This window comes from Humulus lupulus, chromosome 5, assembly GCF_963169125.1.
Source record: "Humulus lupulus chromosome 5, drHumLupu1.1, whole genome shotgun sequence".
NCBI classification, from domain to species: Eukaryota; Viridiplantae; Streptophyta; class Magnoliopsida; order Rosales; family Cannabaceae; genus Humulus; species Humulus lupulus.
In genome coordinates, this window is record NC_084797.1 from 68,744,050 (window position 1) to 68,768,986 (window position 24,937).

At 37.4% G+C, this 24,937-nt stretch overlaps 1 pseudogene; it reads left to right on the forward strand.

Moving 5' to 3' along the window:
• The first annotated feature begins 16,896 nt into the window (after nucleotides 1-16,896).
• Nucleotides 16,897-24,212, forward strand: LOC133779209 (3-epi-6-deoxocathasterone 23-monooxygenase CYP90D1-like; annotated as a pseudogene).
• Nucleotides 24,213-24,937: the final 725 nt, after the last annotated feature.

The window sequence follows — 24,937 nt, forward strand, 5'->3', positions numbered from 1 at the left end:
CCGAGCCTTTGACCTTGATGGTTTTATTCTTGGGTCTCACCTCTGTCCTAAGTAGTTTCTACCCAATCGCTCCCTCAATCCCGAGTTTATTGTGTGGAATCGTACAGATCATGCCTTGATGAGTTGGTTGTTCAACTCTATGACTGAGGTTATGATGGGCCATGTGGTCTATTGTATTTCCTCTCACCAAATATGGGCCACTTTTGAGTCAATGCTTACCACTCAGTCCAAGGCTCGTTCACTCCAACTTAGGCTCCAAATGCAAACCCTAAAAAAAGGGTCCCTTTCCATTCATGATTACATGTTGAAAATGAAAAACCTTGCTGACAGTCGCTCTGTTGCCGGTAATCTTATCTCTAATGAGGAGTTGTTGTTGTATACTCTTGCAGGTCTAAGCAGTGAATATGATCAAGTTGTGGCCACCATTACCTCCTCTCGTGACACCATTTCACTCCAAGAAGCTCAGTTTTTACTCCAAAGCCAGAAGCTCCGACTCGACCAACTGAATGCACCAGTCTCGGATCTTGTGAATCCCTCCACCAATGTTGCCACCCACCTCGTCGTCCTCCTGGTTCCCACTTCTTGCCAGGCCATCACCCAAACTTCTCTCGTGGTCGAGGACATGGTCGCTCCTCCACTGGTCGTGGCAATAACAACCGACCCCTCTGTCAGCTCTGTAATGGCCTTGGTCATCTCGCCGTGAAGTGCTATCATCGGGTTGACATATCCTTTCAAGGTGCCTCGTCGAGCTCTGACTCCACAACCTCCTATGGTGGCAACAACAACTACAACTCAGCTACCCTTGATCAGCAAGCCTTCTTTGCTTCTCCCACCACTCCGCAAGACTCTGCTTGGTATTTAGATAGTGGTGCCTCTCATCATGTCACCAACAATGGCACCTCTCTGCCACAAAAGTCTGAATACTTAGGTAAACAACGCCTCATTATTGGTAATGGTCAGTCCTTAGAGTTTGGTAACCAATATTATGAATAATACTCATACGATACCATTTAATTTAAAGATGAGTTAAAAATGGTACCCTCCCCTCTAAATTAGTCAACAAACTTTTTAAAATGCCTAAATTACTCTCTATTGTTCTACATTAATTAATAAATAAATCATTAAAATTCATTTTAAAATTAAAATAATAATAATTTTATAAAATTAAAACTAAAAAGTTAAAATAAATTTAAAAATAAAACAAAGACTATCTCTCCTTCTCTGCAGGCAACATGGCGGATCGGCGTCGAGATCTCGCCAGAGGTCACGCACACCAGAAGCTAGCTGTCGTCACCACTGTGAGAAGAACCTCGGAGTTTGGAAGCTCAATTCGAGCTTTTAGCCATGTGTGGGAGGCATCAGAAATGAGTTGAGTTTTCAAGCATTGTCGGCAATGTTTCAGACCAACTGAGATGAAAGGGACGATGGGAATGGAGAGCCATCGACGAGAGGAGTTCAGATCTGCCCCTCATTTAGGTCGAGGACCATCGAAAGTGGCAGCAACTACCTCTCCTGAATCTCAGATTTTTGAGAATTATTGGGCTTCATTCGGCCACCCCATTGGGAGCTGACTGGTTCCTTATATTATCTACAAATATGGCCACTGATTCTTCAGCTAATGGTAATTTTTTTTCATTTGATTTATTCTTTGGAATTTAGAGTACAACTGGGTTTTATCCTTCTAAGATTGGGTTTGACTTTCTTAGGTGATGGCTTGAAAATGTTGAATCTTTTGGTAGATCTAGGTGACAGTCAAATTTTTGTATAACATTGTCTAATTTGTTGTCTAAAAGATTTGGTTTCGATCTCAATCTTGTAATATATTAAAATATTAGAATTAAAATATCAGATATTAAAGATATTTTTTTTAAATGCTTTTTATTTTTATTAAATCTTTATTTGAAAATATTAATATTTGTTTATTCTATAGTTTTTAATATTTAAATTATTTGAAATTTGTTAGTTAAATATTTTTATGGATATTTGAATTTCTTTAACTGTTTTGAGATATTTTAGGGTTGTTATAACTATTAATATTTTATTTTATTTTAAATGGTTAAAATATTTTCTTATAGTTGTAACAACACAATATATTTTTTGAAAAACAGTTACGATATTGATTTTAAAATTTAAAATTGGATAAATTTTGAAAAATTTCGATTTTTTCAACCAATTATTAAAATATTGTTTAAATGAGATTTAAATTAACTTTGGTTAATTGTTGATAAATCCTATTTAAATTAAATTAACTTTTTTTTTTCAAATTAACCAAAACCAAGTTGATTGTTGATAAATGAAATTTAAATTAACTATTGTTAATTTTTGATAAGTTTCATTTAAATTGACTTATTTTTGTAAAAATTTAATTAATTCGAATTTTTTGATAAATTCTAGAAAATTAATTGTGATATTTTTGCATAAAATTCATAGACTTGGTCATATAGTAACATGATTAGGCCTATCCAATTATAACATGTCTGTTTTCATTATATATGATATTTTTGCAATTGGGCTTAGATACAATGGTTAGAGAAACTGAAGGAATGACTCTATCATTATGTTGCGTATAATGTAAGTGTTCTTATCACTATTGTAACGCCCTACTACCTTAGAGCCGTTACTAAGTGAGTTTAAAACGGAAATTGTGCAACTAACTGACTCTACGAGGTTTCTAAAACCAAAAGTGTGACTAAACCAGAGTTTAAGGCTGTACTCTTTGGAAATGTTTAGTTTCATTGAAAACATTAAGTATCAAACATCTGGGATCCCAAAAATAAGGTTTACAAAATATTTACAACTCAAAAAAATAGATTTACACCAGGTTAACTATCAAAGGAATAAGTTAATACAGCCATATACAAAATGCCCTCAACCAAAGCAGTCGGGCAGGGCGAACATGTACGCACCGCCCCCACGCTCTCCATACTCATGGCCGGTTGACTGACTCCTTGCTTTTACCTGCCACACAGAGCACCCGTGAGCCGAAGCCCAGCAAGAAAACTCATACAGTATATAACATATGCATAGAATATAGCTGACATATAATCCACTGATAAATAGGAAAACCATCAGACTGAACAAGCACGGCCTTGCCGCCCCAGAGGCCTTACCAAAGCCTGGGGTCTCGGTCCTTACCGTAAGGATAACTCATGTATCCCTTGGGCCAAATCTTTCCCAAACCCAAAAACAAACTTATCAACACCTCACACTCATCCCAAGCATCCCAAGAGCTCATACCCCAAGCTCAAGCAACCCTAAACTCAAGATCTACCATAATGAACCCTAAAACCAGAAATTCATTCAAACATCAAAGATAAGGTCTTAGAAATCATACCGTGGATGGAAATTCGACCTTGAGTTGAACCCTAGACCTCCTTAGCTTGCTCCTTCTCAATCTTGGCCTGATTTCCCAAAAATCCCCATCTATTTAGCTCAAATACACTGCTCAAACCAGTCAAGCCCTAAAACTGAAATCTCCAAGAACTTACCTCAAATTTCTTATGTGATCTTGCTAATCCCTTGCCAATCCTCAAGTCTAGCTTAGGATCCTTGATGCTCAGCCTACCCTAGCTCTCCACTGAGCTTAACTCCAAGAAAAATGAAGGGAAATGGTGGGAGAGCCACAAACCGATCCTTTGAAGAAAACCCCTCTGTTTTCTCTCTTTTCGTTTTTCTTCCTTCTTTCTTTCTTTTCTCAGCCTTACCACTCTTTTCTACCAATTCCACTAAGTATAAAGCTCCCTTCAACTTATCTCTAAAAAGCCTAAAGACCAAAATGCCCTCCCTAATAATTCTAAACCTTTTTGCCCATGTAGGGACATTTTAGTCCTATTACCCAAATTCCCTCTAATTCCTCAAGTGTTCCTAAAAATTCCCGCTCGCTACCCAATACCTGATTAATCACCAAATATACATTCCTCATCATCAAGATTAACCTCAATATATTTTCCAAATTCTCATTTAAACTCCCCAGGCTTAACCCAAGCCGGGTATAGATTCCCGCTTTGACTTTTCCGCTAACCCGCTCATTCTAGGATCGTCTCGAGTCACAGATCACAGATATCAACACAGTCATGCCCAAAATGGCCAAATTACAATTATGCTATTTCTAAGATAATCAGGTGTACATGCATACTAATTCACATAGTCATGCATCTCAAATAATCAAATAGTCATATAACATGCATTAAATCATAATCATACATTTAACTCATTACAGTCACACACAAAATCCCATTATGCCCTCCAGGCACACTAATCAAGGCCCTTAAGCCTTATTAGCGATTTTGGGTCGTTACAACTATCCCCTCCTCATGAAAATTTCGTCCTCGAAATTTACCTGAACAACTCGGGATACCGCTCCCGCATATCCGACTCCAGTTCCCATGTCGCCTCTTCAACCTTGCTATTCCTCCACAATATTTTAACCAAGGTGATGGTCTTGTTCCTCAAGACTTTTTCCTTTCTATCAAGGATCTGAACATGCTTTTCTTCGTATGATAAATCCCGATCCAACTCCAAGTTCTCATAGCTCAACACATGAGTAGTATCCGATACATACTTCCGGAGCATGGATACATGAAACACGTCATGAACCCCTGATAGAGCTGGAGGCATCGCTAACCTGTAAGCCACCTCCCCAACTCGTTCTAGAAACTCAAAGGGGCCAACAAACCTGGGACTCAGCTTGCCCCGAACGTCGAATCGTTTTACTCCTCTCAGGGGTGAAACCCTGAGGAATACATGATCACCGATCTGAAATTCCACGCTCCTGCATCTCTGATCTGAATAACTCTTCTGGCGACTCTGGGAGGCGAGCATACGAGCTCTAATTTTCTCAAGTGCCTCATTGGTCCTCTGAACCAACTCAGGACCTAAATACCTTCTCTCACCTGCCTCATCCCAGTGAATCGGTGATCTGCACTTTCTTCCATACAGCATCTCATACGGAGCTACTCCGATAGTCGCCTGATAACTATTATTGTACGAGAACTCAACTAGAGGGAGATACCTACTCCAAGATCCCCCAAAATCCAACACACAAGCTCGTAACATGTCCTCCAGTATCTGGATTGTCCTCTCAGACTGTCCATCCGTCTGAGGATGATAAGCAGTACTAAACCGAAGTTGTGTGCCCATTGCCTTCTGTAGGCTCTTCCAAAACTTGGAAGTGAAAGTGGGGTCTCTGTCGGATACTATCGACCTCGGAGCCCCATGAAGTCGAACGATCTCCTTCACATAAAGCTCAGCATACTGCTCCACGGTATAAGTTGTCTTCACAGGCAAGAAGTGGGCGGACTTAGTATACCTGTCCACAATCACCCACACCAAGTCATGCTGACCCACGGTCTTTGGCAACCCAACCACAAAGTCCATGGCAATATCTTCCCATTTCCACTCGGGAATCCCTAGAGGCTGTAATAATCCTGCTGGCCTCTGATGTTCAGCCTTAATCTGCTGACAGGTTAAGCATCTAGCCATATAGTCCAACACATCCCTCTTCATGCCTGACCATCAATACAAAACTTTCAAGTCATGGTACATCTTCGTAGAACCTGGGTGCAAGGAGTAGGGAGTGGTATGAGACTCGTCCAGAATCTCTCGCCGAATGTCTGGATCAATCGGAACACAAATCCGTCCTTTGCACTTCAATAAACCCATCTCAGAAATAGAGAAGTCCTTAGCTGCTCCAGTTAGGACATTCTCTCTACGTTCAACTAACTGGGAATCCATTCCTTGTGCTTCCTTAATCCTCTCGAGGAGAGTTGACTGAAGAGTAATGTTGGCTAACCTACCAACCACTAATTCTATACCTGCTCTGGTCATCTCTCCAGCTAGTCTGTCAGATATCTGCCTCGAACTATACAGTTGTCTTGGGTCCCTCCGGCTCAATGCATCAGCCACTACATTAGCCTTCCCAGGATGGTATAGAATATCACAATCGTAATCCTTCACCAACTCTAGCCACCGCCTCTGGCGCATATTCAAGTCCTTCTGGGTAAAGAAATACTTTAAACTTTTGTGATCAGTGTAAATCTCGCATCTCTCACCATACAGATAGTGTCTCCAAACCTTAAGTGCGAATACCACTGTAGCTAATTCCAGGTCATGCGTGGGATATCTCTACTCATACTCCTTTAATTGCCTTGATGCATACGCTATCACTTTCCCAGCCTACATCAACACGTATCCCAGACCCTGTCTAGAAGCGTCACAGTAGACCACAAACTTCTCATCATCTATTGGCAGGCTCAGCACTGGTGCAGTAATTAACTGCCGCTTCAACTCTTTAAAGCTATTCTCACATCGATCTGTCCACACATACTTGGTCTTCTTCCTTGTCAATTCTGTCAATGGAGTAGCAATTCTGGAGAACTGTAACGCCCTACTACCTTAGAGCCGTTACTAAGTGAGTTTAAAATAGGAATTGTGCATTTAATAGACTCAAAGTGGTTTCTAAAACCAAAAGTGTGATTAAACCAGAGTTTAAGGCTGTATTCTTTTAAAATGTTTAACTTCATTGAAAGCGTTAAATATAAAACATCTGGGATCCCAAAATAAGGTTTACAAAATGTTTACAACACCAAAATAGATTTACACTTGATCAGCTATCAAATGAATGGTTAAATACAGCCATATACAAAATGCCCCCAACCAAAGCAGTCGGGCAGGCCGAACATGTACGCGCCGCCCCCACGCTCTCCATACTCATGGCCGGTTGACTGACTCCTTGCTTTTACCTGCCACACGGAGCACCCGTGAGCCGAAGCCCAGCAAGAAAACCCAAATAACACATAACATATGCAAAACAAATAGTTGGCAATAATTCACTGACACATAGGAAAACCATCATAATAAACAAGTACGGCCATGCCGCTCCCAAGGCCTTACCAAAGCCTGGAGTTTCGGCTCTCACCGCGAGGATAACTCATGTATCCCTTGGGTCCCACCCTGAATATAAGCATCCCATGTGATGTGTGTTACTTCGGCCCACGGCCGCCCCGGCCTATGCCGTACCCGGCCTCTGCCGTTCGTTTCATCATAATCACACATATAGTACATTCAAAATAAACATTCACACACATCACAGTTCATTTAAGGTTAAGCATTTGCACGTAATACAATCTAGGGCCACGCCCTACAATCACACAGTGGGGCCATGCCCTAAACTCGGGTGTTACGGTTTTCTTACCTGTATTCCGTGCTTTCCGATGCACCACGGTCACGAGCACGGTCCTCTTAGCACGAGCCTCTCCGAAATCCTAGTCACAACACACATAAAACACTTTTAATACTAACCAAACCCAAAACCACTTCCCGGGACCAATCCCGCACTCTCGGGACTCCCAAAATCCTAAAATAAGTCATTGGAAACATCCCCCGAACCCCTGGAGCAAAAGCTCAAAAATGGAATTTTGGTGTCCTGAAAATGGCCTAGCGCCGCGGCTCAGCCCTACAGGGCCGCGGCGCTAAAGTAAGTCAGAGAGCCCCTCGCCTGGAACCAGCCTCGCGCCGCGGCGCCCAAGAACAGGGTCGCGGCGCGCCCTTACGAACCCAAAAATCTGGGTTTTTCTCCTTCAAATCCTTCATCCAAAATACCTCCAAACCAACCCCAAACACAATTCCACACTTCATATGAACAATCTAATAACCTATAGACACTTAGAAACAAGATCAAAACCTCAACACACCCAAGATCCAAACCTTTGATCTTCAAATTCAGTAACTCAAACAAAACCCATGAAAATCCTAACTCAAGCATTACATTCCTCAAATCAACACAGAAAACAAACTTAAATAAGCATAAGATCCTTACCTCAAGAGTAGAATCCACCCTAAAAGTTCCCTTGATCTCCTTCTAAGCTTCCCACTTCAGCCCCTTCTACACCTCTTCTTCTTTCTTCTTCTTTGCCCTAGCCTTTCTCTCCTCTTCTTTTCCCTCTCTTCTAATTTTATCAAAGCCACAAGTGAACCCAAATGCCCAAACCGTACCCCCCTAAATCCCAGCTGCAAAATGTCTATTTGCCTTGCCAAAAGACCAAATTACCCCTCCTTACTAATCCTTCTAAGCTAAACCTTCAAGGGTACTTAAGTCTTTACACTTTCATTACAATTCTACCACTTCCTATCTTAAAACTTGTTACTCACAACAGTCACAAATGGTTACCAAAATACCAATAACTAATCACTCATTCTCAACTCAACTTATAAGATTCCCGAAGTACCCCTAGGCTCCTCCCGAGCTGGGTACAACATCTCGTTGTGACTTTTAGACTAACTGGCTCACTAGGACCGTCTCGATGCGTGCATCCTGATAAAAACATCACACTCACATGGCACAATTCACATAGTACAATTATCACAGATATGCCCTAACATGGCCAGATTACAATCATGCTCATTCTAAGACAATCAGGTCTACATGCATACTAATTCACATAGTCATGCATCTCAATTAATCAATTAATCACATAACGTGCAATAAATCGTAATCATGCATTAAGCTCATTAAAGTCACACACAAAATCCCATCATGCCCTCCAGGCATACTGTTCCAGGCCCTTAAGCCTAAACACTGAATTTGGGTCGTTACAAGAACCCCTCTACAAATCGCCGGTAGTAACCTGCTAGTCCAAGGAAACTTCTGACTTCAGGAACACTGCTTGGTCTAGGCCAATCTCTTACTGCTTCCGTCTTGCTTGGGTCGACCAGTAACCCATCCTTACTGATAATATGGCCTAGAAATGAAACTTGCGATAACCAGAACTCGCATTTGCTAAACTTAGCATATAGCTTATGCTCTCTCAGCCGCTGCAACACCAGGCACAGATGATGCTCATGCTCTGTCTCTGACTGGGAGTACACTAGGATATCATCAATAAATACAATCACAAACTTATCCAGATAATCTTTGAAAATTCTGTTCATCAAATCCATAAATGCTGCTGGGGCATTGGTTAATCCAAAGGACATAACCAGAAATTCATAATGCCCATACTGTGTCCGAAAAGTAGTCTTTGGTACGTCCTCTTCTTTGATCCTCAACTGATAATTGCCTGATCGGAGATCAATCTTGGAAAACACTATACTCCCTTGAAGCTGATCAAATAAATCGTCAATCCTAGGCAATTGATACTTGTTCTTGATGGTCAACTTATTCAACTCCCTGTAGTCAATGCACATCCTGAGCGATCCATCCTTTTTCTTAACAAATAATACTGGAGCACCCCATGGCAAGAAACTCGGTCTGACAAACCCCAAATCTAGTAGTTCCTGCAACTGAATCTTCAATTCCTTTAATTCTGCCGGAGCCATTCTGTAGGGTGCCTTGGACACTGGCTCTGCTCCCGGAGCCAACTCTATGACGAACTCAATCTCCCGCTATGGCAGATCTGGTGGAAACAAGTCTGGAAACTCACAGACCACTCTGGTTTCATTCAGTCCCACTGCCGCCACCTTGGAGGAATCTACAATACTTGCTAGGAATCCTATGCAACCCTCCTGCATCTTGTCTCTAGCCTTTAGTGCTGAGATCATAGGCACCCGAGGTCCATTCACCGCTCCCACAAACACAAAGGGTACCTCGCCTTCTGGTTCAAAGGTCAACATTTGTCGCTTACAGTCAATTGTTGCTCCATACCGTGTTAACCAATCCATTCCTAGTATTATATCAAAATCGTCCATATCTAGTTCAACCAGGTCAACAAACAATTCTCTACCGTCTATAACTACTGGTAATGCTCTAACCCACCTCCTAGAGACTACCAGTTCTCTTGTTGGCAATAAAGTCTGAAAACCCCTAGCATACAAAATACTAGGTCTACAAAGCTGATCAATCACCCTAGCAGATACAAATGAGTGAGTAGCACCCGAATCAATCAATGCAGTATACAAAGAACCGGCGCTAAAAATCTGACCTGTCATAACTGAGGGACTGGCCTCCGCCTCAGTCTGAGTCAAAGTGAAAACCCTAGCAGGAGCGAGGCTGTCTCCCTGCTTTGGCTCCTCTTTCTTAGCTTGTGGGCAGTCTTTTTTCAAGTGATTGGTGCTCCCACAAATGAAACATGCCCTGGTCCGGCACTCGCCCTGATGCCATCGCCTGCATCGAGGACACATCGAAAAGCTCCTCCAGCTGTCATTTCTGCCCTGACGGCCACCAACAGAACTGCGAACCCTCCTATCAGAACCATAAGAAAAAAATGAATCTGGTACTCTTCTTTTCTACTCACTAGGGCCACTGCTCCGACTAGGCCCAGAAGAAGGAGGCACTGTCCTCCTGGTATCGCGCCTAGCAGCACTATCCTTCCAGATCTGATCCTCAGCCCTCTCAGCAGTAAGGGCCTTATCCACCACTTGTGCATAAGTAGTCTCTGGAGCCAATGTAATACTCACATCACGGGAGATCATCACATTCAATCCCCGTATAAACCTATCTCTTCTGGCCGCATCAGTCGGCACTAGCTCTGGCGCAAACTTCGCCAATCTATCAAATATCAGGGCGTACTCGGTGACTGATATCCTGCTCTGGGTCAAGTTGATAAACTCATCAGCCTTTGCAGCTCGAACTGCTACACTGTAGTACTTCTCATTAAAATTGCTCTTGAATTCTTCCCAAGTCATAGTTGCAGTATCCCTTCGCTGCCTTACTACATCCCACCATATTCGTGCATCATCTCTAAGCATATAACTGGCACAATCAACCCTCTCCTTTCCTTCAACCCTCATGAAATCCAAGATTACAGACATCATATTCATCCACTGCTCAGCCCGCAGTGGGTCTGTTCCACCTTCGAAGGTAGGAGGTTGTTGTTTTCTTAATCTTTCAAACAGAGGTTCCACCCTGTTCTCAACCACAGGATGAACCGGAGCTGGTGCTACACTCGGCTGTAGTGGTAACCCGGTGACTGGTGGAGGAACTGGTTGCCTCAACTGACTAAGCTCTTCCTCTGTTTTCTTCAATCTAGCCTCCATTTCGGCTAAAATCTGCTACCAGTTCTGAGGAGCAGGTGAAGGGTCCTGACCCTGATTGTCATCCTCGGCCCGAATGCCGCGGAGTCTCGATGATTGCCGAGGCATTACAACTAAATGCCTGCAATTGGTGACACCGTTCATCAGGCATGATAACAAGGTCCAATTCCACCTCTCAATCTCAACAACAACCAAGATCAACAGTCCAAATAACATACAGATATCATACAGCACACAACGGGCCTTGCCTTGGCATCATGCATATGTTATGTCATTCATCATGCTCATAATAACCCAAGCAGGCACACAAGGCATTCAAACACATATTAAAATATATTAATCAACCATACCAATCAACCCTGAGTCGAGCATTTCAATGGCAGCGTGCATACATGTTCGGTCAATCTCCAGAACCAATAAACCTTGGCTCGCTCTGATACCAAGTTGTAACGCCCTACTACCTTAGAGCCGTTACTAAGTGAGTTTAAAATGGAAATTGTGCAACTAACTGACTCTACGAGGTTTCTAAAACCAAAAGTGTGACTAAACCAGAGTTTAAGGCTGTACTCTTTGGAAATGTTTAGTTTCATTGAAAACATTAAGTATCAAACATCTGGGATCCCAAAAATAAGGTTTACAAAATATTTACAACTCAAAAAAATAGATTTACACCAGGTTAACTATCAAAGGAATAAGTTAATACAACCATATACAAAATACCCTCAACCAAAGCAGTCGGGCAGGGCGAACATGTACGCACCGCCCCCACGCTCTCCATACTCATGGCCGGTTGACTGACTCCTTGCTTTTACCTGCCACACAGAGCACCCGTGAGCTGAAGCCCAGCAAGAAAACTCATACAGTATATAACATATGCATAGAATATAGCTGACATATAATCCACTGATAAATAGGAAAACCATCAGACTGAACAAGCACGACCATGCCGCCCCAGAGGCCTTACCAAAGCCTGGGGTCTTGGTCCTTACCGTAAGGATAACTCATGTATCCCTTAGGTCCCACCCTGGCTATAAGCACTCCATGTGCTAAGTGTTACTTCCGGCCCCAAGGCCGTTCTCGGCCTTCACCGCTCTCGGCCTTAGCCGTTCATTTCATTATATTCATACATATAGTACATTTTGAAATAATCATTCAAACATATAATAATTCATTTAAGGTTATACATTTGCACATAATACAATTTAGGGCCATGCCCCGAAATAACACTGTGGGCCCATGCCCTGTCCTCGGGTGTTACGGTTTTCTTACATTTCAATTCGATAGCCTTGATCACCTGACTCCTCGAGCACGATCCTACTCGAGCCCTAGCGCTTACCTAAGCAAAATCCATAAGTCAAAGTCATTACCAAACCTCAAGTCCAAAACCTAGCCTCGGGACCAATCCCGAGCCCCTGGGAAGTCCTAGATCCCCAAAACAAAGTGGTGGAATCGAGCCCCGAACCCTAGGTCGAAATCCCTCAACAAAAGCCCAAAAATCCCTTTCTGTGAACAGTGCAGCGCTACAGCGCTCTAAAGAGGGCGCTGTAGTGCTACAAGCAGAACCACAACTCCCCAGAAACAGGGCCTAGCGCTACAACACCCAATGACTAGCGCTGTGGTGCTAGTTGCAGACAGGCCACACCCAAAAATCGTTTCTGCGATTTTCCTTCAACCATTTCAACCCCAAACTTGTCCAAATCTTTCCCAAACCCAAAAACAAACTTATCAACACCTCACACTCATCCCAAGCATCCTAAGAGCTCATACCCCAAGCTCAAGCAACCCAAAACTCAAGATCTACCATAATGAACCCTAAAACCAGAAATTCATTCAAACATCAAAGATAAGGTTTTAGAAATCATACCGTGGATGGAAATTCGACCTTGAGTTGAACCCTAGACCTCCTTAGCTTGCTCCTTCTCAATCTTGGCATGATTTCCCAAAAATCCCCATCTATTTAGCTCAAATACACAACTCAAACCAGTCAAGCCCTAAAACTGAAATCTCCAAGAACTTACCTCAAATTTCTTATGTGATCTTGCTAATCCCTTGCCAATCCTCAAGTCTAGCTTAGGATCCTTGATGCTCAGCCTACCCTAGCTCTCCACTGAGCTTAACTCCAAGAAAAATGAAGGGAAATGGTGGGAGAGCCACAAACCGATCCTTTGAAGAAAACCCCTCTGTTTTCTCTCTTTTCGTTTTTCTTCCTTCTTTCTTTCTTTTCTCAGCCTTACCACTCTTTTCTACCAATTCCACTAAGTATAAAGCTCCCTTCAACTTATCTCTAAAAAGCCTAAAGACCAAAATGCCCTCCCTAATAATTCTAAACCTTTTTGCCCATGTAGGGACATTTTAGTCCTATTACCCAAATTCCCTCTAATTCCTCAAGTGTTCCTAAAAATTCCCGCTCGCTACCCAATACCTGATTAATCACCAAATATACATTCCTCATCATCAAGATTAACCTCAATATATTTTCCAAATTCTCATTTAAACTCCCCAGGCTTAACCCAAGCCGGGTATAGATTCCCGCTTTGACTTTTCCGCTAACCCGCTCATTCTAGGATCGTCTCGAGTCACAGATCACAGATATCAACACAGTCATGCCCAAAATGGCCAAATTACAATTATGCTCTTTCTAAGATAATCAGGTGTACATGCATACTAATTCACATAGTCATGCATCTCAAATAATCAAATAGTCATATAACATGCATTAAATCATAATCATACATTTAACTCATTACAGTCACACACAAAATCCCATTATGCCCTCCAGGCACACTAATCAAGGCCCTTAAGCCTTATTAGCGATTTTGGGTCGTTACAACTATCCCCTCCTCATGAAAATTTCGTCCTCGAAATTTACATGAAAATAAACAATATCATTTATAAGTTTTCCCAATATACAATTATATGATAATTGAGATTGAATAATTAATCTGGAATTAACTATTAATTTTAGAAAATATATTTATTAATTGAAATATTTTATTTTCAAAATTTATATATATAAATAAATAAATAAAATTTTGAAATTAATTATTTTATTTGAGTGGGAGAAAATAAAATTGGTAAGTCAAAAATAGTTTTTGATTTATTGAATTTTAAAAAATGATGATAATGATGAACATCAATTTGAATTTTGAATTTTGAATTTTGAATTTTGAATTTTGAATTTTGAATTTTGAATTTTGAATTTAAAATTTAAATTTTGAAATATGGTTGTCATCTTTTCCTTAAAAAGATAAATACCTTATTTTGTGGAAGATTGATTTTAGTTAAATAAATAAATAAAAGAAAAATACAATATTCCTGAAAAGGGATATAGTAGTACACGCATGACACATTCCAAGGACTGTGCCATGCGTGTATCAGTAGACTGATATTGTATCAATGTTGTTTTTAATTTATTTATTTAATTGATTAGTAATTTGAAAATAGTTTTTTTCAAATTTGGTAAGTTAGATATTTACCTAAATCAATTCCCATCACCATTATGATATTATTATTATATTACTAGTATTATTAGATATAATAAAGTGTTAGAATAATCTCTATATATATGATATAGAATAATAAGAAGAAAAAAACAACACAATATACAAATCATAATAATTCTCATAATATTTGTTAGACAAAAAGTCTTTCTTCTTCTTCTTTATTCTAACCATTCTCAGACCAAAATCCAACTTCTCATGTTTTGAGAAATACTTGTGATTCCTAAAATTGCAAACCCATGTTTTCTATGTTCTCACACACATCTTGAGGTGTAGAGAACACTTCGGAAGATCGTAGTTTGAGTGCTCAAAGCATTGGATAGGAAAATCGATAAATATACGAAAAAACTCAAGGACACTTGATAGGCTTCAAGAGGTAAATGCTTATGTTCTTGAACATTCATATATTTATGTGTTTGTATGTTATATATAAATATATTGTATATTTTTATATATGTTGCATGATTAATAATATTGTATATTAATGTTTCTGTCTCGATGTTTTCTTGTTCATATAAACTGTTTATATGAATAATGAAAAAAAAATGTTGTATACAATGGGCCCACCACGCCTATTCCCCTGCGTGCTCTGAAAGATTTTCCAACAATTGGTATCAAAGACAGTATATTAATCTATGCATATTATTAATTGTTGTGTGGGATTGTGTGCATTTTTATATTATATGTGATATATGTTTGAATGGAAGAATGTTTATTTTCATGATGATAGATTCTTATGGGTTGTTTATCATAGTGCTTTTGAGTTTAGGAATTGTTCTTAAAATTTCTAGATGAATATGTAAGCCATTTTGGGGCATATGAATTTTGTAATTTATTTTTATAAATTGTGGGTAAAAATTTAAGAGGTGGCCCAAACTCCAAGCCTGAGCCCGATCCCCGAGCCATGCCCCTGCACCTGCGCACGCACACACCCAGCACCATCGCGCCCCTGCGCGCCTGCCTGCTGCCAGCCCACGCCCCTGCGCGCATCACTGCCCAGGCCCGCGCCCAGCCTGCCCAGTCGTGCACCCCGCCGAACCTCCTTACCGCCGCACCTAGATGGTACACACTAGGGTTTGTATTTTACAATCCCTAATGTGTTGTTAGCATAATTGTTTTAATTATTCATTTAATTAAAATTTAGAAATTGAATTAAAATAGTTTTAATTTGGAAATTTCTTTAATTGAATTAATATTGGTTTTTTCCTTAATTAAAAATATTTTAATTATTATATTTCATAATTAAAATTGTTTTAATTAAAACTATTTTAATTCAATTTCTAATTTTCAATTAAATGAATAATTAAAACAATTATGCTAACAACACATTAGGGATTTATTAAAATGTTTTAATTAAAATATCCAAAATCAAAACTATCTTGAATTTTAATTTATTAAAATTAATTTTTTTTAATTAAATTACCCAAATTCAAATTGGGCCTTTGAAACTTTTGGGTGTTAAAATCCAAAGTTTGTTTAAAATAATTAAAAAGTTGTATAATTCAAAATGGATATGGAAAAGGGTGGCATTGGCTTACAAGACTACATCTCAAGGTCCAAGATCAAAGTGCTCTTTATCAGGTCTTAGTTAGTCTAGGTTACATTTTTTTATTTATTTTTTGCAAGTGTTGTAATTTTTCTAGAAATACCCAAAAGTTACCTTACCCACTTTTATTTACTTATTATAAATGTTTGAATGTGATTAAAATGTTTAATATTTTGTCATGCATTCTAAAATGTCATTCATATACCCACACATTATGCAATTAGCATGCATTACATTCGTGTAGAAACATGCTATTAGGAATGTCCTATAATTTTTGTTATATGTTTATATATGATAAATCATATAATAATAAATTTAGTCTTAATTATTTAAGATGATAAATCAAAATTAAAGTTGTTTAATTTATTGTTTTAATGAAAAATATTTTATTAAAATAAAAATGATATTCTCTTAATTAAAGCAAAATTAGAATTAAGGGCACAATTTTGTTTTGTTTTGCTTAATTGGATTAGTAATTATAAAAATATCATTTGGTAAAAATAATTAAATTTATTTTTACAACTAAATTAAAAATATTGATATTGTGAAAAACACACTTTTCCAAAATAGTGAGTGGGAGAGGGAGTTATAACAATAAGTCTCATGGCCTCCATTATTGGTTGAACCCCGAGAGGCATAGGAAGGGTCTCGTGTCGCCTTTGTTTGCGGCCTCCCTAAGGAAAGACTTCAAAATATTTTTATTTTATCTCAAGGTTGACTTCTCTTATGAGAATATAATTAGTGATATATTTCAAGTTTGACTGACCCTAAGGCACACTTTTGAGTTAAGTCATTGATTGAAAATAATGGGTTACACTCCAAAGGTGTATCTACGCTTCGAGCACGACTAGTGCGTCTTGACCAAACTAGCGGTAGTTCATAAGTCAAAAGAGAAAAATGTGTTTTTAAGATTTCACTTATGAAATTGAGATTTGTTTCAAAATTAATTTGGAGTTAGTCTGACCTAGCCCAAGAGGGTCCATTTATTTTTAAATTAATTTATCGTGGATTAGTATATATTTTTATGTGTTTTTATATGCCTCCATGCATCATGCTTACTTTTCCAAATAAAATCTTATATTTATTATATGTTTTTATTACTTATATTTTATTTATTTATTTCTAGCAAGAATGGTTAATTATCTTAATCATGATCAAGAATCTCAACATGTGAAAGAACTAGTGAATCATCGTGATGACTACCTAACTAATTTTCATTTAGACTTCAGCAATCTTGATGTTTGGTACAAAAACATACAAATAATTCTGAGTGAACTAAAAGTGTATGATGCAATCATTGATGTGCCTCCAGATGAGTCATCAACATTATCTGATTATGATAGTCATAAAAAATATGCGAATCGGATGAGATCTGATTATTTGGCTCGTTATTCCATACTAAAGATTGTGTCTGACGATCAAGATATGTGAACCTTAGATCTACATACGAGATATAAGAAAGGATCAAAAGAGATTCTTTTGATCACTTAAGAAGTTTGCAAGAAGAAATGGTAAATATGATTTGCTCATCTCCTTTTAATATATTTGAATGATTGATTCAATTTTTTATGCCACCATATTTTTTTTGTCTTGTTTTTAGGAACGCATTATTCAAGAAAAGAAAAGAATGCAAAAGAAAAACAATAAAATGATTGCAGATTGGTAGACCAAGAGATAACTGACATGGAAATTAGTTTTTTCATTTTCAACTTTGTATTAAGTCTTCTTTCTTTAAAGTAGTTCAAGAATTCTTTCAAGAAACTATGTTTTTAAATTCTTTTATTTGATGAATGAAAAAGTTTAATATTTCTTTTGAATAATAAATTTAGTTGTTATTTTTGATATATACTTGTTCCACTATAATGACCAAACTAATTCTAAGACATTGGACCATTACAACTACTAGACTTAGCTACTATTTTTGAGAAAACATACATAAGAAATATTCACAACTTTATTAAAAACCCAAAGTAAATATTGCAATACATAAATGCGGGGTATGGGATCCCATTGTTTTAAAATAAAACATAATTTTAAACTAAAGAAAACTGTTTACAAAACTAAATGCGGAAAATACATAAAAACATAATTTAAAGAGACTAAAAATAATGTCATCCTCGAATCGTTCAAGCAGTCCATCGAATCCCTTCATCCTTAATACACAAACCAAGCTGCCAAGAATCCTTCTGCCGCCATAACTATTTTCCTGCATACATAAAAATAAAGGAATGAGCCTAATGCCCAACAAGGAAAATCTACTAGCACATATAGCATATAAACATAAGACTACAAACATATGACTATAAATCATGCATTATAATGGCCATCATACTTCTCGGGGCTTGCTAGCTAAGCAATCATATGCCCAGAAATTTACGGGGCTTAGTTATCTAAACAAGTCATATAAATTTATGGGGCTCGTTATCTAAACAATCATATGCCCAAGGAATATATTATTGGGACTTGTTATCTAAACAAGTTATATATTTGTTATCTAAACAAATTATGTGATTGTAATCTAAATACTTCATATACTAAAACAACTAAAAACATATCATACATATAACATAAACATATATCAAAACATAAAAGCATACAAAATCTATCATATTTTCATTAACAATACCGGGATATTTGGGAACAAGGAAGGGATTTGGAACACTCCTAAAAACAACAATAAGAATGTGAGTATTTTTAAAGAAAGAGATGATAAAGAAATGAACTAAACCACCAAGAGGAGACTTACCGAAAAGAAACCTTAAGTTCAAAGAACTTGAATACCTAACCCAGAATTTAAACAACGATTTAGGATCTGAATGAAGAAAACTAAAGGAAACTAAAGAACCATACAGAAATGAAATTAAGATTAGGAATACCTTTGAATGTACTAGAACCGAATTACACCTTGATATTGAAAACACACTATTTATCTCACTTCCCAAGTGTTTATAAAGCTTAAGATGATAGAGCTTTTATCCCAACCCAAGTGTTTATCACTCTATAGTAACCCTAGCAGCTTGAAGGCTCTAAACACAGCTTGAAGAATGAGAACAATGGCTGGGTACTAGGTCCTATTTAAAGAGTTTGAGGAGTGAACTATCTTTTTTTAGCTTGAATAAAAGTATTGAGTATCAATTGAAAAATATTTTAATATTCGTTCAACGAGTGCTGAAGACTCGGTGAAAAACATTCAGATGCTAGTCAAGAGGTTAAAGCTATTTTTAAAATTAAAAAACCGAGCTTTCAAAAATACATAGGTGGGGTCGATATATCGCTTCTCCCAGTATTCATGAGGCTGGTTCGATCGTTCGTGGAACGTCAACGTGTTTTTTCGTATCTCCCGTATGGCGATATATCGGCCCCTATGCTGCGATATAACGACATACGTGAATATATTAAACACGTAATTGCACTTTTCAGCATAATTTGAATTGATTAATCAGGTTTGACTGAGTAATACAAGATTCCAGCAAGTTCTGGAAGAGTCTAGAGCTTCTAGAAACTTCTATTTTTGAATTATCCACTTAAAATGCTTAAATCCTCAAATAAACAAGATTGTGACAAATGCCATGCTCTTAATGGTCTTGGATGATTCTAGAGCTTTCTTGAACTTTCTTTTCTTTAAACTATAATTAAATCCTTAAATAAACATGCACACGACAAGTGTCATGATCTTATTAATTCTATCTAAACCTTATAGTATAATAAATGACATCTTTATAATCAACCATATTAATCAAACCTTATGTTATAATTAATATTCTTAAACTATAGGTTAAGCTTATAAAATCTATAAGTGTTGCTACGAGTGTTCAACTAAGTCGCGGCTTGAACCATAATCCACAGTAACTACCATAGTATAACTACTACTAGCTACTACTACTATCTAACTAGCTAGTAAAATTTTGGGACTCTACATCCACTCATTTCAATAATGAGTATAAATGATAATTATGAATTATTTATTAATGTGCAAATTATAGATTTAATAAGGCATCTTATTCCAACTACAATTAAGTGAAACATCACTACACCAAATACTCGTTTTCATAACATAATAATATAATAGTTATGAAAAAGTATTATGGTATGTATATGTGGTAAAAGAAAAAAAAAGGCAGCAATATTTTTTGGGAGCCCACCTATATCATTAAAAGTTATATTTTTTTTTTGGCCTCTCTCTCATGTGCTGTCCTTAGTCTCTTCCTCACTCTCTCAACCACGACTCCTTCAACTTAAACTCCAACTTCAATCCCAATTCACTCTCTTCTTCTCAATCTCAACATCAACCCCTCCCTCCTGACTTCACCGCCAAGCAGCTTCTCGACACCCTTCGTCGCCAGAATGATGAGTCCTCCGTGCTTTGCATCTTCGACTAGGCCTCGAAACAGCCTAATTTCTCACCCACTACCTCCATCTACCAGGAGATTCTCATTCTCTCTCAATTCTTTCTCTCACATCAGATGAAAAAATTCCCTCATTCTCCCAATTCCCTCAGTCGCACTCTTTCACAACTCTCGTCTCTTTCTTCCTTGCTCTCACAGACCCCTTTCTCGTGCAGGTGTACTGACGAAGGCTTCTGGGGACTTGGCGATGCGGAGGCTCGACATGCTCAACAACGCATGGATAGCGATGGGGATGTGGTGTGGTCGACGATGCAAGGCTGGAAACAGGGCTGGGTTTGAAGCTTAGAGCTAGGTTGAAGTTTGAGGGTTGGTTAATTTGTAGAGAAAGGGTCGAGAAGAAAGGGAGAGAGGTAATTTGATATATGTATATATTAAATAGATTTATCTTTATTAAAATAAATTTTTAGAAGAAAGGGAGAGAGGTAATTTGATATATGATATATGTCTTGTTAACCTGGTTATTCTCTTTGTCACTTTCAATAATCTGTTAATTTTCACCCTTTGCTATGCTAATAATATTAATTCGACAACATGTAACATTAGAGCCGGAGAAAAGCTATTGCTGGTAGAGGTCTATGCATTGCAGAATATTGATACTAAGAGTCTAAGAAAATGAAGGGCAGGGAAATTGCTTGTTCCATTTAGTTTATTTGTTAATTGTTCAATCATTATTACGAATTAGATCTTAATGATTAGTGGGTTAAGGGTCCTTTATTTGAAGTATCGATATAACAATAGGAGGGAGAATAGTGTAATATATATATCAATGAAAGAGTGGTTATCCAAATAGAAAAAGTAGAGAGTGATGTACATCTTGAGGAAAGTCTGAGAAATTCTGACATGACATTAGGCGTCAAATTAGATTAGAGCAAGGCCAAATAGTTCCTAGGTCACGTCACAAGTAGTTTAGTATTGGATCAGTATCTAAGCTACATAACCGTGAAGAATAAAATCCTTTTTGAAAGGTTTTTAACATGCCATAATTAGCATTTGATGTGGCATATTGAAATTTCGTATCTATATGCTTCTTAGATCAGTGTTGTGGAGGAAGAAATATCTAAAATACCAGACCATTCTACCATTGTTTTGCCTAATAACAACTATTGGGTTTCTTAAAGAGGCTCCAAATGTCAATATCCATGGCTTCAACGTCTACCATAAAAATCATTTAATTCTTGTAAGTTTGGGATTAGTTATTATTTTAATTTAAGTACATGGTTTAACAAGTGTGCTTGTTTTTTGGTTAGGTATGGCAAGGTGTTTAAGTCCCACATATTTGGAAGTCCAGCTATAGTTTCAACATATGCATAAGTGAGTAAATTTATTCTGCAAAGTGATGCAAAGTTTTTTGTGCCTTCTTACCCAAAATCTCCGACTGAGTTGATGGGAAAGTCTTCTATTTTTCTTATCAATGGAAGCTTGCAAAGGAGAATCCATGGAATAGTGGGTGGCTTCTTTAAATCTCCACAGCTCAAGGCTCAAATCACCAGAGACATGTACAAGTATGTCCAAGAATCTATGACAAATTGGAGCCATGACCGACCCATCTACATTCAGGATGAAACCAAAAATGTAAGCTCTCTTTCTCACACATCTTGATCTTGGGGAATGAGTTATGAGGATATTCTTTAATAATTGAATTTTAGAAAGGAAAAATAAAAAATAAAGACTATTACTTGGTTCATCTGAGTTTAGTTTTTTTGGAAAGAGTTTGAAGTAGACACAGCAAAAAAAAAAAGATGCCTTCTATCTTTAAAGTTTAAACCTTTGGCCTTTTTTGTGTGGTTAAGATATTTTTAGGGGGTGATTTATTTATATTCATAAATATTTATTTGTTTGGGGGGATAAAGAATCTGTCTGTGAAACAGTGAAAGTAATAATTATTGATTTTTGAAATACCCCATCTCTGGCTTCTACTTAGGTTTGAAAATGATTTGCTAAATAGAAAAGGTGAACCAGTTGTTATGGGGTTCAGAATAAGTTTGTTTGAATAATTCTCTGTCAAAATAGATTCACAATTATTATGTTTAATGGTACTTATTAAAAGTTAATAACACATATAAGACTAAACCCCCTTTTGGTCTCTCTCTTAGATTGCATTTCAAGTACTAGTTAAGGCATTGATTAATTTGGATCCTGGTGAGGAAATGGAGTTTCTAAGAAAACAATTTCAAGAATTCATTGCAGGCCTCATGTCATTACCAATAAAAATTCCTGGAACTAGGCTTCACAGATCATTACAGGTAAGTTAGTTATTATTAATCTATTACTACTCACATCTTGCCTTATTTCATGATTACTAATTATGTTGGTACAAAATATTTTTCCTCTTCTCTTTTCAGGCAAAGAAAAAAGTGGTGAAGCAAGTATAGAAAATTTTAGAAGCCAGGAAAAGTTGTAGTGGGATGATCACCAAAGAGGCTCCAAGAGATGTAATGGATATTCTTCTAAATGACACAAGTGGTCAATTAACAGATGATCTAATAGCTGATAACATTATAGATATGATGATCCCAGGAGAGGATTCAGTTCCTGTTCTTTTGACTCTTGCAGTGAAATATCTCTCAGATTGTCCTGCTGCCCTACAACAGTTACTGGTATGAACCACTTAGTTTGTTGTTTCTCTTTATTGGATTGCTATAGAAATCAAATTATTATAATCATTCTACTTAGACTATTATTATCATTGTATTAGAAAAGATGCCAACTTCATTTCATGATCATTATCATCCTTTCCTTTAGTGCTCTTTTAATATAAAATGACTTGATTTGATTAAGCTGCATTAATCCTGTTTAGCCAGCCAGCTTTTTTCTAATACTATTGGCTCTTTTTTTTGGAAATTTGTGACTTTCGAGTCCATTTTGTTTTACCACTTTTACTGTCTAGTTTGGTCGTTTCTGAAGTGGTTTCCTTCTCATTTGTGCATTGTCATTGGAAATAGGTGACAATGCAAATGCTATATAATAATATAAGGTAGCCAGCCATAGGTTTTGTCCACAATATATAAATATTTATACCTATTAGCCTATAGCAGTTATTCTCGTGAGGATGACATCTATAGTACAAGATTTTTATATAGAAAATGAAGTAAAAAAAAGACTTAGTTTCAATAACTAGGTATTATGCATTTGCTTAGGTTATATTAATATAATCAATAGATTTATTTATCTTATCTTATCTCAGGAGGAGAACATAAAGTTAAAAAGACTCAAAGATCAGCTTGGGGAGCCACTGTGTTGGAGTGACTACTTATCTTTACCATTTACACAAACGGTAATATTTCATTTTACCACTGAAAATGACAAACAAGAAGAAAACAATAGCTCAGCTCAGCTCAGAAAGAAAGAAAGAAAATCAGCTATAACTTTTATAATTTACTTGATTTCTTTTTCTTTTGTTTTTTTTTTCAAATTACAGGTCATCACAGAAACACTAAGGTTAGGGAACATTATCATTGGTGTGATGAGAAAAGCGATGAAATATGTTGAGATAAAACGATATCTAATACTGAAGGGATGGTGTGCTTTTGCATATTTTAGATCAGTTCATCTTGATGAAAATAATTATGACCGGCCGTACAAGTTTAATCCATGGAGGTGGCAGGTAAGTGGGGTTAAACATTTCAATATTAACTTTGCTATTTTCAAAATTAACCATAGCTAGTATAGTCCAATAACTCATTGAACCTTTATTGAAATTCACAGGAAAAAGACACTAGCAATTGTAACTTCACCCCATTTGGAGGTGGCCAGAGGCTATGCCCTGGGATTGACTTGGCTAGATTGGTGTAGAGTCCAAGAACTTTACTTAGCTAATTATTTAGTAGTATTATAGTATGTATAGTATTATCTTTGTTACTGTGGATTTTTTGGTTCAGACCGGGAATTATTTGGACACTCATAGTAGTACTTATAGATTTTCTAAGTTTAACCTATAGTTTAAGAATATTAAGTATAACCTAAGGTTTGATTATATGACTGATATTAAGGATAATAATTTTTATATTATAAGGTTTAGATATCAACCAATAGGATTTTAAGCACATGTTATGAATGGTAATTAAGGATTAAGTATTTTTGAGGATTAAATTAAATAAGGGTAAAGTTTGAATGTTATAGGGTCAGTCAGCAGCTTTGAATACGTTGAAGGCTTAGTCAAGGCTGTTTACTCCATTCAAACTTAGCTAAAAATGTGTAATTTCGTGTTTAAATATTCAGCGTGTGCCGATATATCGCAGCTATAGGGGGCGATATATCGCAGCACGTAGATACAGAAAACACGAGACGATGCACGGTTGCCTCGGGCATACTGGCCCAGGCGATATATCGCCTACAGGGGGCGATATATCGCCTCCTCCAGCATAAATTCAAACACTTTTGAATTCTTTTCCTTTCAGCCATTCAAACTCCTCCAGCATCTTTTGAACGAGTCTTCAGCCTCTGCTGAACGATTATTCAAATGATTTTCACTTAAAAAGCCATTATTTTTATTCAAGTAAAATCATGATACTTTCATT